Genomic DNA, 13,346 nt, shown 5'->3' on the forward strand with positions numbered 1-13,346 from the left:
TATACTACTGCATGTATGGTGATCTTGAATGATAGAGTCTGTTCGGAATGAGAAGAGTCGTGGAATGTATTGGGCCCCATACATTCCACGACTCTTCTCTTTCCGCACAGACTCTATGAAGAATCTCAAGCAAAGCAAAAATAACATCTAGATCAAATCGGAACGGAATGGATCGATTTATTTAAGGTCAATAAATTTTAATTTAGAAGTTTTATTATACTCGTATGGCATGCTGAAGTCAGAATACATTCTAGTGTCGCGACCGGATTACACGGTACTTAAATTTCTGGGTTAACTTATCGTAAAATTATAATCGCTGCGGCTTAACAATGAGTTATGAGCCCCAAAATAGTAGTTCACAAAACATAAACAATTCCCATACAGCCCGTTATTCGCTACCGTTTCTCGCTATACTGCGATAACAGAGTGTAAGATTACTTCTTAGAAATAATAAGCCAGTACAAAAAGGTAACATTGAAATTTAAGAATATGAATTATTTACTTACTTAATGGTCTAATATTGATTAACAATTACTACTCACTCAGCCTGTTGTAGGTACTTCCAGCTGTTAGCGCTTTCCCGATCGCATTTTTGTTTTTTCCATCGAGAAGCTATTAGCAAATACCTATCAAATGTATTAACAAATGACTTAACATTTAGTCGGATTTATTAAAACCAAAAACACACCGAAATAATAAATAATAACCAACTTAGAATAAAATGTTACCTACCGAAAATGAAAACTAATACATATTAAACTAAGAACAAAATCTAAAAAAATATGTTTATATTAAGCATAATCAAGGCTGGTTGCATTCCCCCTTTGGATCGCTATGCCGATCCGTTGGGCGAGGAACGAGCCAGCCCTACGGTCCCCGGTCTATCCAATTAAAATATTTTTTCTGGAAATTATAAATACTGATCCTCCTTGTTACTTATTTTTAAACAATCTTCTTATCTGACCTAGATAAGACCACATTTCGTTCCTACCAACTTCCAGGCCACTGAATCACTAAACGCGGAACACCTTAATTTGGTTTTAGCTATTAAAATACTTTAAAACGTGTTAAGTAATTAATTTATATATACATTTTCATTTTATTCGTATAATATTGTAAAACAATCACAAAAAAAACTATGTTTATCAAATTAAAAGTAGATAAATAAAAACTCTCAAATATTATTTTTAGGTATATTTCCTCACAGATTGCATGTTTTTTTTCAAATAAACACGAAAAAGCACCTGAGTAAACACTGAACAAACAAATCCTGTTGTCAACAACAATGGCGCTGTAAGCGGTTGCGACAACTAACGCATAAATAATCGAAGTTGACGAAACAGAGGAAAACAGCGCGAAATTAAATTTCGCGGCGTGCATCACAATTTTGAGAACTTTGATAATCTCGCCAATTTTCTACAGTGTTAATTTAAGAATATAAATGTAAAGAAAACTCCAGCTTCAAAAACCACTATACAGGGTGATTCAGGAGACGTGAGCAGGATCAAGCCTGCATATTCGGTAAATTATCAGCAACTGTTTCGTACCAGTATTTGTGAGATTAACGTTAATTTAATTTTTACTGTTCAAAAAAAAGAGTTTTATTTTATTTACGATATTTATGGTCACCCTCTTTGTTTTATCCATAATAAGTGACAAATTGAATGTCATCGGAGTCTGGTTACTTTTATAAAATCGTATCTCACTCAAGTGTGACATTTTATTTTCTTCATAATCAAAGTGCTGACAGCACGGACAGCTAACGGTTAAAGAGGTTTTATCTTTGTTAATTAAGTGTTGTAGGGTGTCCATGATTGTAGATAATCAAATTTGTCCTTAAGAAAAAGTTAAATAACAGATAAAAAGCGTGATTGTTTTACTTAAATATGATGGTGAACGATTCATTAACATTTACTGATTGTGTAGGCTTAGTCCAGCTCACGTCTCATGAATCACCCTGTATATTGAATAGAAATACGGAAGTAAACATTTCGCTAAGACAAGAACTACTGTTTCGTAAAAAAATACTTAATAAATAAAAATAAAACACGACTGCTCCCTAGAAAGAACTGAAAAGTTAAAAACAATTATAAAAGTGACCATCAGGTTCACACTCTTCCCCTGCATTTTAATCGTTCACTTCAATTGGCATAGAGATAACCGTACAAAACCTGAGTGTCAATTTTATGAATTGAGTTCATTCAATTCAATACGTAGTATGTATTTTTGAATCTTCTTTTATAATTATTTATTTGTATACCCAACTCAATAGGTTTTTAAGTTTAATTATTCTTCCGGTTGCGCAATATGCAGTACATAGTCCGCCATATTGTTTGTATTATAACGTCAAATATCATCTTCCTATATCACATAGCCTATGTAAGGTTTCCAACAATATCTATAATACCTAAATCAGTGCAAGCATTTGAATGTTTCGATGGTATCAAGTATGCAAGTCCGAAAGTGACGCATGACATGACAAGTGATAAAAATGGCGACCATGATACCGCCGCTGAAAACAGTACACTCCTTTTTTGGGCAGACATGTAAAAATAACTGTAATCGATAGGATTTTTGACAGCGGTCTCGAGCCACGGACCTTACATTCTAATAAAAACATATAGATCCCATCTGAATAGGTGATCTGACATTTGCGTATTATTTCCAATTGACCACTGTAATCATCTGTCAGCTAGCGTTTAAGTACAAACGATATGTTATTTAATTGGTCATCGCCAAGGATCCGGCTCGGCGAACGTAGCGTTCGTTAGCTCGACGTTCGGTTGACGGAGGCTAAACTAGGAGCGAGTCGCGAATACTGTCACAGTCCTATTAAAAAGTACATCATGTCTTAAACAGTTGTGAAGTTAGTTAAATGACATGTTCGTGACAAAAAAATCGAAGTATAAGTTATCGGCCCGATTTGAACTATAAGATACATCAAGTATTAGGTATAGATACGATATGGTTCGGATATGTCAATGTCAAAAGCGACGTTTTTGTTTGAAGAAACGTCAATTTTGACATTGAAATATCCGATCCATATCGTATCTATACCTTATATTTGACGTATCTTCAAGTTCAAATCGAGCCGTATGTGCAGTTGGTGCCCTAAAATATGTATCTACTATTCTGTACAGCTACTATGGGGGTGTGGGTAAATTTAAAAAAGATCGTATGTATGTAAGGTAGGTATGATGTGCAAAAATCATAGATATTAACATTAACAGTAAATTTCCAAAACTAAAGGATACTGTGTGGAAACAATTCTAATCAAGTAGCGTGCACTTCACCAGTAATGCCAAAATATTTTACAATCTCGTATTTTCAGTGTGGTAACTTACTTTTATAAAAGCACTGTGGTCGATGAAACATCAAAGGCGAAGACGGCGCTTAATAGGCATCGTGTCACAACCGAACCCTTGAGCTATCTCGGATCTACCGCCACTCGGTGCCCTAATATAGTACCTCTGACCCACCTACCTCGTGGTTCGGTGACACTGTTACATTTGATTCATACCGAACAACTAAACAATAAAGACATATGATGAAACGAAACTAACACCAACTTGAGCCCTTTCAATAGCAAAGCGATATAGGAAACAGGCGGAGTGAAGGTACAATGAGGCTCATTTTAAATTATAATAAAATTCACTATAAATCATGAATTTTCGATTGTATTAGAGATTTATTGGTCCGCTATTTCAAAAACAAGTTCTGTATCTTTAGCAGCGTATTGGAAAAACACCCAAAACTGTAAATTTAATTTCAACTTCACCAAGGGCCCTTATTCGACATGCTAAAAGTGACGTTTCGTGTTGATTTCCATTTGATGTGAGAAATATTGTGACTTGTCGAATTGCTATTATCACCACCTGTCAGTGAACAATATCCACACTAGAGGCGGGGCGTTGTACCGGAATAGTTTTTGGAACAGGTTATTTGTAATAGACTACTTTTAGCTTGTCGAGTATTTAAAAGTACGAACTTTGATTTCTGAAATAAAACAAATATGAAACTTTCATCACCTCGTACCTCCATTCTTACCGTTACTTTAAGCAAAACAAAATTTTGTTAACAGACGGTCGTCTGGGCGTCTGTTGTATCTAAAAATAGTGTAATAATATATAATAAAAATATGTCAATGGATTCATAGCCTTCACTCAAAACGTCATAATATTTCCGACCCCTACCGAAATAATAAGTCGATATTTGCATAAATAATCCTTATTTGTAAGACGCCTAAGACCGGCAAATACGTAAACTGCCTATTGGGGGTCATACTCGTAAAAGTGGTATTTTAGACGTACTTTTGGTACGAGTAACAGAGACGTACTTTTGGTACGCAGTCCCAGCTCTAGTCAGGATTCTAGTTGTCAAATATAAGCGTGTCGAATACGTATTAGTTAACTGTCAAATGAAATTAGATCAACGGTAGACTTTTTTGTCGATGGGTATGGCTGCCATGTTTGGATTTATGACATTTGAAAGGGGATCCTAAGGCAGAGAGCAGTTTTTTCTGTACGATTTTGATTCTTCTACTCGACGCAAGATGGAGTTAGCTGCCAAATTCCTATCTTGGCGTTATAAAAATAAACCGCAAGAACCATGACAATGACATGCAGTTGCGTCGATGTAGATCTATCATAAAAACGTACATGTGACAATTGTCCAGGATTTAAAAAAATCTTGACAATTAATAAATGTCAAAAAGAAAACTGATTTATTATAAAAATAAAAATTATATATAAAGTTTGATTTTAAAACCAATGGTCGTGGGTCCTAACCCCGGCTCTTAACAATGAAAATCTTGTAACTTGTGTGCAAAATATCATTTAACTTTTACCAATTACTTTTCGGTTAAATAAAATATCACGAGGAAGAAGTAGCCCCAATAAGGTATATTTTCCCCTCTGGGTTAGAAGGTCAGATGGCAGTGAGACAGGGAGAGATAGTGAAGAATGCGGCAAAATAATCATTAATTGTGTTGTTAGACTAGCTTTTTTTGTTAATATGAAAATTGACGCAACAGCAAGCTCAAAGCCCCCTATGAGCCAGAGCCTGTTAGGTGCAGGCTTAATTGGCTCATCCGAGGGAAGCGGAGCTTCGGCGACTAGCTGGTTGCGTCTGCTTATCAACTTCTTCCAATTCACTTTTACATCAACTCCTTATAAATTTGTAAATTAAGATCAACCTGTGCCATACTATAAATTGGACGATATGCCTAATTAATTGTTATTAATGTTGAATTTTTAATGGCGTATAATATAAGACAGCGGTCGTATAATGACTGAGAAAATTGGATTTTTCTGTTTGAATAAACAGCAAACTGGATACATTGAGATTAATTATAAACTTATTATTTTAGGTGTTATCAAGAAAAAAGGGCTTAACAGATTTATGAACAGGCATTGGCAGAAAAACAGGCGTCCGACCACGCGTAATGGAGGATTCTATTTCTTTTATCATGTAGCTATATCTATATGACCTCTGCCGCCGACTTTTTCACCCGTTGGCGCCTGTGCCCAAATCCTTCTAAGACCGAAGTTTGCTGTTTTCACCTGTCCAATAAGCTGGCACATAAGACCCTCAGGGTTAGATTCCGGGGTACAGCCTTACAACATAACTATTCCCCAAAGTATCTCGGTGTTACACTGGACAGAAGCCTGACATACCGATTGCACATAGAGAAGCTAAAAAGTAAAATAAGGACCAGGAACAACATAGTCCAAAAACTTACTGGAACCACTTGGGGAGCCACTGCGTCCTGTCTGCGTAACACGGCACTGGCCCTGGTTTATTCTACGGCTGAGTACTGTGCTCCAGTATGGATGAACAGCGTACATGCTGGTTCCGTGGATGTCCAGCTGAACGAAACCATGCGGCTCATTACTGGTCGCCTCAAACCCAACCCAACATTCTGGCTCCCAGCTCTAAGCGCCATAGAACCACCACACCTGCGGCGAAAAAAGTGTCATCTCCGAGAGGCAATAAAAAGCAAATGCCAACCCACGCTACCTATTCATAAAGACCTCAGTGATTTCGGAGAGAAACGACTCAAGTCCCGTAACCCGCCAGCTCTTGGTATGGTGCATATTGACAACGAGTGGGATATACGCGACTCATGGATGACTGAGTCGAATGCCCAACAATTGAAGGAAAAACAACTTTTCACACTCAACCTGGCTTCGACAAACCGCGTCGGGTATGGAGTCAACTGAACCGCATACGAACAGGTGATGTTGGAAACTGTGCCCACCATTGGCATAAATGGGGCTGGTGTGACTCCCCTCAGTGTGTGTGTGGTGATCCTGAGCAGACGGTCGAACACATTGTTCTGGAATGCTCTCTCACTAAATTCAAGGGACGGATTGAAGACCTCGCGAACCTTAGTGAAAAGGCAATCGAGTATCTGAAGAGTGCAAACATTAATCTCTAGATTAATATTTAACTTAAATCCAGTAACTAAAAAAAAAGCCATACGATAAATATAAATATATGACAAACAAAGCAACAAGAAAGCCGAAAAACATACTGTTTCTTTACTTTTCTTTACTACTTACGAATAAAGAATATTTGACTACAAAAAACCCTATTACCCTTGTGTATTTAACCTACTCGTATTTTGCCCTTAGTAGCTTATAGTAGCCTCGAATTGGTTGTTATTTTTAAAAGCTTTTATTTAGTTTCACCTGTCCCGTTGTCTGTCTGTAATCAAATCCTTGTGACTCACGTGTATGTATGTATATGTATTTTGCAAAAGTAGGTAAAAAATACATACAGACATATTAAGTCAAAAATAAATAAAATAAAATTAGGTACATACGAGTATATTTTTATTGTATAAAATCTACGTGTCAACTAGCCGAATTTCAGTTACGAGTAGGTATAAGTTCTCTTAGGTAATCGTGTGCGTGTAGGTACATGATAACATAAGTCTCCAGTCATGACCAAATAAATAATTATAAGAACTATTTTCCACAGCTTTCAAGTCAGATATTCTGGCGCCAAAAACTTGATGTCTGCACACTGAAAAAAAAAGTAGGTAAGTACGTACGTATGAACCAGGATTTCAGATATAAACTAAAATACTATATTTTTTTAAGTCACCCAATAAACTAAATTTTTTAACTCGCATAGTAAATGCGAAAAGAGAAGTCATGGAATGCCAAGAAACCCATACATTCTAAGACTCTTCTCTTTCCGCACAGACTCTACTATATTATAATTCACATAGGTGTTTACTTTTATGCTTAATACTATTGGGCTCAGTTAAAAATGAACTTGTTAATTTTTCAAATGGTTGGTTGCTTTTTATTCTTAAAAGGCAATTCACTTATTTCTCTGTTCTTGTGGCCACCATACTTTTGGAAATCTGTAGAATTTGCAGTTACTATTCTTTTAGTGTTTTTCCAGTTCACAACAATACGTCTTGTTGGGACCGTAATTATTATTTACCTTAAAATAATAAATGTTTACAGCAAAACCATCAGACGACTGCACTGGACAAATACATCTGACAGCTCATGCCAGAGGCTCTACCGATACTGAATCTCATATAGGTACTTCAATAAACGCAGTTTCATAGAAAGGCCTCATTCGCACGAGCGCTTTAAAACGCGCGTTAAAAAAGCGTTTATGGATGACACAAATGGATACGCGTTGTTTGATTTTCGGCTTGGGACTTTGGCCGTTAAATCGAATTTACCGTGTGGAACTTCTCTAGGCTTAGCGAGAAAACAATAAAAACCGGTCAAGAGCATGTCGGGCCACGCTCAGTGTAGGGTTCCGTAGTTACTCTTACGTCACAATAAGCTAAACTGGAGCTTAAAGTATAGTAAATTGTTAACCAAGGGATGAAACGGTACCTTTCACCCGAGTTAAACAAATAGGCAAATTTGCATAATCAGTACCTAATTAAAGTAAGTCTTTTTACTATGAAAGGAAAACTTTTTGCGATAACTCAAAAACAGCTAAACTGATCATGTCCGCTATAGTTTTCATTTAATGTCTTTCTTAAGCTCTACTTCCACGATTTTTTTCATATTTTTTGGACCTATGGTTCAAAAGTTAGAGGGGGGGGGGACACAATTTTTTTTTCTTTCGGAGCGATTATCTCCGAATATATTCACTTTATCAAAAAATGTTTCTTAAAAACCCTATTAGTATTAGTTTTGAAAGACCTTTCCAACGATACCTCACACTCTAGGGTTGAAGCGAAAAAAAAAATCACCCCCAATTTACGTGTAGGGGAGGTACCCTAAAAAATATATATATATATTTTATTGTACGATTTTGTCGGCTTTATTGATTTATATATCTATGCCAAATTTCATCTTTCTAGCACTAACGACCACGGAGCAAAGCCTCGGACAGACAGACAGACGGACATGGCGAAACTATAAGGGTTCCTAGTTGACTACGGAACCCTAAAAAAAAGACACTTTTATTCTTTATCGTGGTTAGCAGGTCACGATTTTATCGTGACGATAAATAATTAATTCAATCGGTTGAAACGAAGGGAAAGTTCGATATTTTAATTACGATACATAAATAACTACTAAAACATGTTTTCTGCAAGAAATTAGTTATCTTATTATATTATAAAATATTTATTATCCATCTGTGATGTTTATTTCTTGTGAAGATATCGAAGTTTCGCTGTGTAGCACTTATCGATATATAATATGATCAAAATCGACCCGTCCACATCCCTAAAAATCCACACATACACATTTTTACGCACATATACAAAGCAGTATAACCACCAAAATGGCTACGGCTTGAGTATTCAAATTTGTATTGAGAAAAGGCAACTATATCCTGTCTTTATTTGCCTCTCTATCGCTCGAATATGCAATACGCATGCACTCTTCGTCAAAATCGGTTTCAAACTTTTTTGACTGAGTACGCGCAATAAACGCCTAGTAGTAGTATTTAAATGTTTACCGTATTCATTTAAAGCATCGTAGGACAATGCCGCTATGTAAACTGTAAGGTGGGTCTTAAATTAGTGTGAGTTATTTTGGCACCGGACTCAACCTTCACGTTACAATATTTAAAGTATTGCGCTGTCATAGTAACGAAAATGATAAACACGTCAATCGGAGTAAACAAGTAACTAAATGATGCAAACAAGAAAATATTGCAAAATAGGTACATATATATGTACCGATAATTATTTTGTGTTAAAAATATGAGGCAAATTATACTGCCCGATTATACGAACTACATATTAAAAACGATTATCTTGGAAACAGTCAATAGGTGAACAAAGTTATAGTAAAATTGGTGCATAATTTCAGGGCTTGCCTGGCCCACGCACGATGTACCTACCTACCACGACCACGGCCGTCTCCTATTACTATTTTTTTCTAATTCCCTAACTAGCGAACAATATTTCATGTTCATAGTCTAGAATTTAAAACCTTAGCTACATATTTGTGGCGCTTGGGGTTGAAGTTGAAACCCTGGGGTCCTAGCGTGGGTCTATGAGGAAATGTCAAAACGCCTTTTAAAGGTTTCTGGTGACCAGAGGCCTGGCCTATATTTCAATCGGCGGATCAGCATTGTTATCCAGAGGGGCAGCAGCCTTCTGGACACACCACCGACCGACCAGAATTTATTTATAAGTTTTTATCTTAAGTGTTTTTATGATATTTTATATATAAACTTACAGATGTCGAACCACCAGCAAAGTTTTTGAAGAGGTGTAGTTCCTGGTACCAACTGGAAACTGAAACTAATAATCTACACTCAAGAAAATGAAATATAGTCACAGAAAACCTAATGTTTTATTTTATTAAAGAAAAACGTTAAAAAAATGTGTAAACAGAAATATATATATTTTTTAATTCGTAGTAGAATCACATAATATGTATTTAATCTCCTGTACATAGGAATCGTCTTTTTGTAGGTTTATATAAACAATAAGTACTTAGGTCGATTTAGGCATCAACTCATCACACCAAAATTTTGTTCTAACCGGTCACACCGCCAATATAACAATAATAATAATTCAGCCTATATACGTCCCACTGCTGGGCACAGGCCTCCTCTCATGCGCGAGAGGGCTCGGGCTATATTATTTGTTTCAACCCGTCACAAGTAGATTTAGTTCTATTAGGACACATCGTAATTTTGTAGCTATTGGTCAAACTGCAAATCTGTTCCTATTCGTCATTCCGTCAAACTGTTCTAACTAGTCACAAGGAGGATACCTAAACAAATTTCACTACCCGCCAAACGTGTAATATAGACCATACAGTAGGTCTTAATGGTGATGGCGACTGTACAATGGGGTTGCGTATACATACAAAGAGCATTCAAATAGTTGGTGATAGACCAAGTGACCGAGTTACTAACAGTTATATTATATCTTTTTTATAAATAATGTAATAGCGTAATTTTTGGAAAAATAATAAAGGATTCATGAACCATCTCGTAATTTTTAAAAAACGGACTTTAAATCATATGCCTGAAAGATGTGTTAAGGTATACTTACAACTTGGATCGTGAACGTGGTTTAGAAGCAACTGGGTGCGGAGTAAATTGCTTGAATTTTTTTAGAATTTTGAGCGTTTCTAGGAGAATATGTGGAGCGAGCATTATTCGACGTGTAGGTGTGGGTTCAACAAAAAGATCGCATGTCAATAGTGCTTTATTGTCGTTAAAATTCAATTAATAATCGCCTTTATCGACCATCAACTGTGTGGTCACTTTTTAATTGATTGACATTGTCAGGTATAGTTTCACTACTCGCCGCCGCATTATTCATAGCGCATTACTTATACTATCGGATACAAGATGTCGCTGATTCTTGTAAAGTTATGTTTAAAAAAAAAAGACGCCTTACTCTATGCCATATATTGTATGAAAGGAAGGGTATTCCCTGACGTACGTCAAAAAATCCAAGATGGTGCCCAAGCCCATGGACAATAAAGTCTAGCAATAAAATCAACACTTGTCAAAATTTGACATTAGCAATCCACAGTCAGGTGACAATCAAATCAAACCGATCCACTTCGAGTTCAGAGCCATTACAAACTGTATAGTAGTAATAAACAAAGTTGATTTTAGTTTGATTATTTTTTCTATGAATGAGTTTTGATTGTTCCAAATGATAATATCCACAGTTGATAGAATCAACACTTGATACAATCAACATGCGATAGAATCAAGTGTTGATTTGATGTGGACGCGAAATTTGACAGTTGTGCATGTCGAATAAGGCCCCAGCTCCTCTGTATAGGGCATGACTTTATTTTTACCACGTTCTGTTTGTTAGTTTTGGTACGGAGAGTTATAACATCGTAAGTCACTATTGTTTTGTTGTATTTAAACCAGAACTCTACGTATATTTTCATTAGTAATCAGGAACATCCGGGAAACACGTTCACATTAAACACCTATTAATCTACAGTAACTATTTCTATATTAGGTAAAGATTATCCATGTAGGTATATCAAACAGTTATCTAGCAAAACATAGTTCAATACCGAGCAGTTAAAGAAGATTGCCGTTTAATAGGTTAAAGAGACGGATGTAGCTAAAGCCGCTGCCACACATTAGGAGTTACTCTGGTATTGTGATGTGGCAGATGTTGTTTGGACTTAGTGTGGCAGCGTCTTAGCAGCGCCGTGACAAGTACTGGGGCCGACAGACTGTAGACGTGCCTTACAAGGTAACAGGTAGAATGCAGGCTTGCCGTAATACTAGCGAGCGTATGTAACTGACAAAATAGCTTTTTTTTATTTTGCGACTTTTCGGGTCCTGCTCATAAGACTCCAGCACTGTCAGTTAGTTCCAGAATGTGTGATTTATTGATCACACGCCAAAATCTTACAGGATTTAAATTATACAAGGATTTATGACCCTGGAAATAAAAACTTAAATGTTCTTATCTCATCTTACCTGCATTTTTTTTGTATAAATGTAAGCTAAAGCTTAGCATCATTTATTCAGCAGTGTTTTATTTTAATTTAAAGAACTGGGGATTTGTAGATACACATTATTAACAGATTTTAATCAATTACCTGTTTTACATTATTGATGCAAACATGTAATACAAATTAATAGTTTATGAAACTATTGCCTACGCTTTACCTTACTCCTAACACACTTTAAAAAAAAGTGATTATACGTTCAATATTATACAACAACCAGAATTGCAAGCCAAACTGCTGACAGCTATGACGAATAACGCAAATTAGATAACTTTTGTAATCCGAGATAACACGAAGCTCGAGTCTGCCACACGCTGTAAAAGAAAGTAATCTTCTTATAATGAAGCTAATGCATACGTCTATTGTGCACATGACAATGTGAAACAAGTTGTTTGATAAGTACAACATCATTACGCCCGTTGAACAGTGTGACGTCTAAATTGGAAATTACAACGAGCTGTCAATATAACTAATGGTTATTTCCTAGTGGTACGTACGACCCACATGTTTATTAGCAGTATACCAACAAGATCAGTAATACAACGGTATACATATACATACTCGTACCACCTAGATTTCTGTTTCAGAGAGATATTTATTGATGTATTTAATCTTTATTGCACAATATAAAACAGGTACAAATGGCGGACTTAATGCCTTAAGGCATTCTCTACCAGTCAACCATTAGGCCAAACAGAAACTTACAATTGGTGCGGAAAATTGGTACAAAGACATAAAAGTCACTATCTAAATAATACTAGGTATTATCAATATACATACATAAATACAATATATATATTTATATTTCAACAACTGTTCAACTCATATCCATGTATCTAAGCATGCAACAAATGTAGATTGGATGGCGAAGGTAAGATTGAAATAACAATTCAACACAATTAGAAATATATGTACGTCACGCATCATTCAGTGAGGTTTGATACTGATTTTGTTCTGTGTTGTATTAGATAGAGTTATCGGAAGTAATATAAACTTGAACTCAGAGTCAGCCGGTGAAAGTACACGGTAGCTTCGTATACGCACATGGCTCTCGATAACTTTAAATCGTCGTCAACTTGGGGTTATAGTAGAATTAGGTTCTCATTTATTTTATAATTTATGTTCATTAGGATATTAGGTAGGATATTGTTGTTATTGTCCTGAAGCACCCCAGAGGTGCAAAGGGCCTTCACAAGCTCGCGCCACCCCTTCCTATCTTGAGCGACCCTTCTGGTGTCGTTCCAGCTCCAGCTGAACCCGAGCGCTCGTAGCTCATCTATGGCGGACCGTTGACAAGAGTGTACAGGGCACCCGGAGCCAAGGCTTCCGTCCGGCGGTAGCGTTATTTAATACTGTCTAGTGTAATTTGGGAGACAATTATTAACGAATTTTCCTTAAGGC

The 13,346-nt window shown here is 36.3% G+C and overlaps 1 long non-coding RNA gene across 1 annotated transcript; it reads left to right on the forward strand.

Annotated features, from left to right (window-relative positions):
- The first annotated feature begins 7,591 nt into the window (after positions 1–7,591).
- On the forward strand, positions 7,592–10,439 carry LOC133520599 (uncharacterized). The gene is made up of 2 exons (XR_009799783.1): positions 7,592–9,267; positions 9,680–10,439. It is a non-coding gene; the product is annotated as an uncharacterized LOC133520599 (long non-coding RNA).
- The last annotated feature ends 2,907 nt before the right edge of the window (positions 10,440–13,346 follow it).

This window comes from Cydia pomonella, chromosome 8, assembly GCF_033807575.1.
Source record: "Cydia pomonella isolate Wapato2018A chromosome 8, ilCydPomo1, whole genome shotgun sequence".
In the NCBI taxonomy this organism is placed as follows: Eukaryota; Metazoa; Arthropoda; class Insecta; order Lepidoptera; family Tortricidae; genus Cydia; species Cydia pomonella.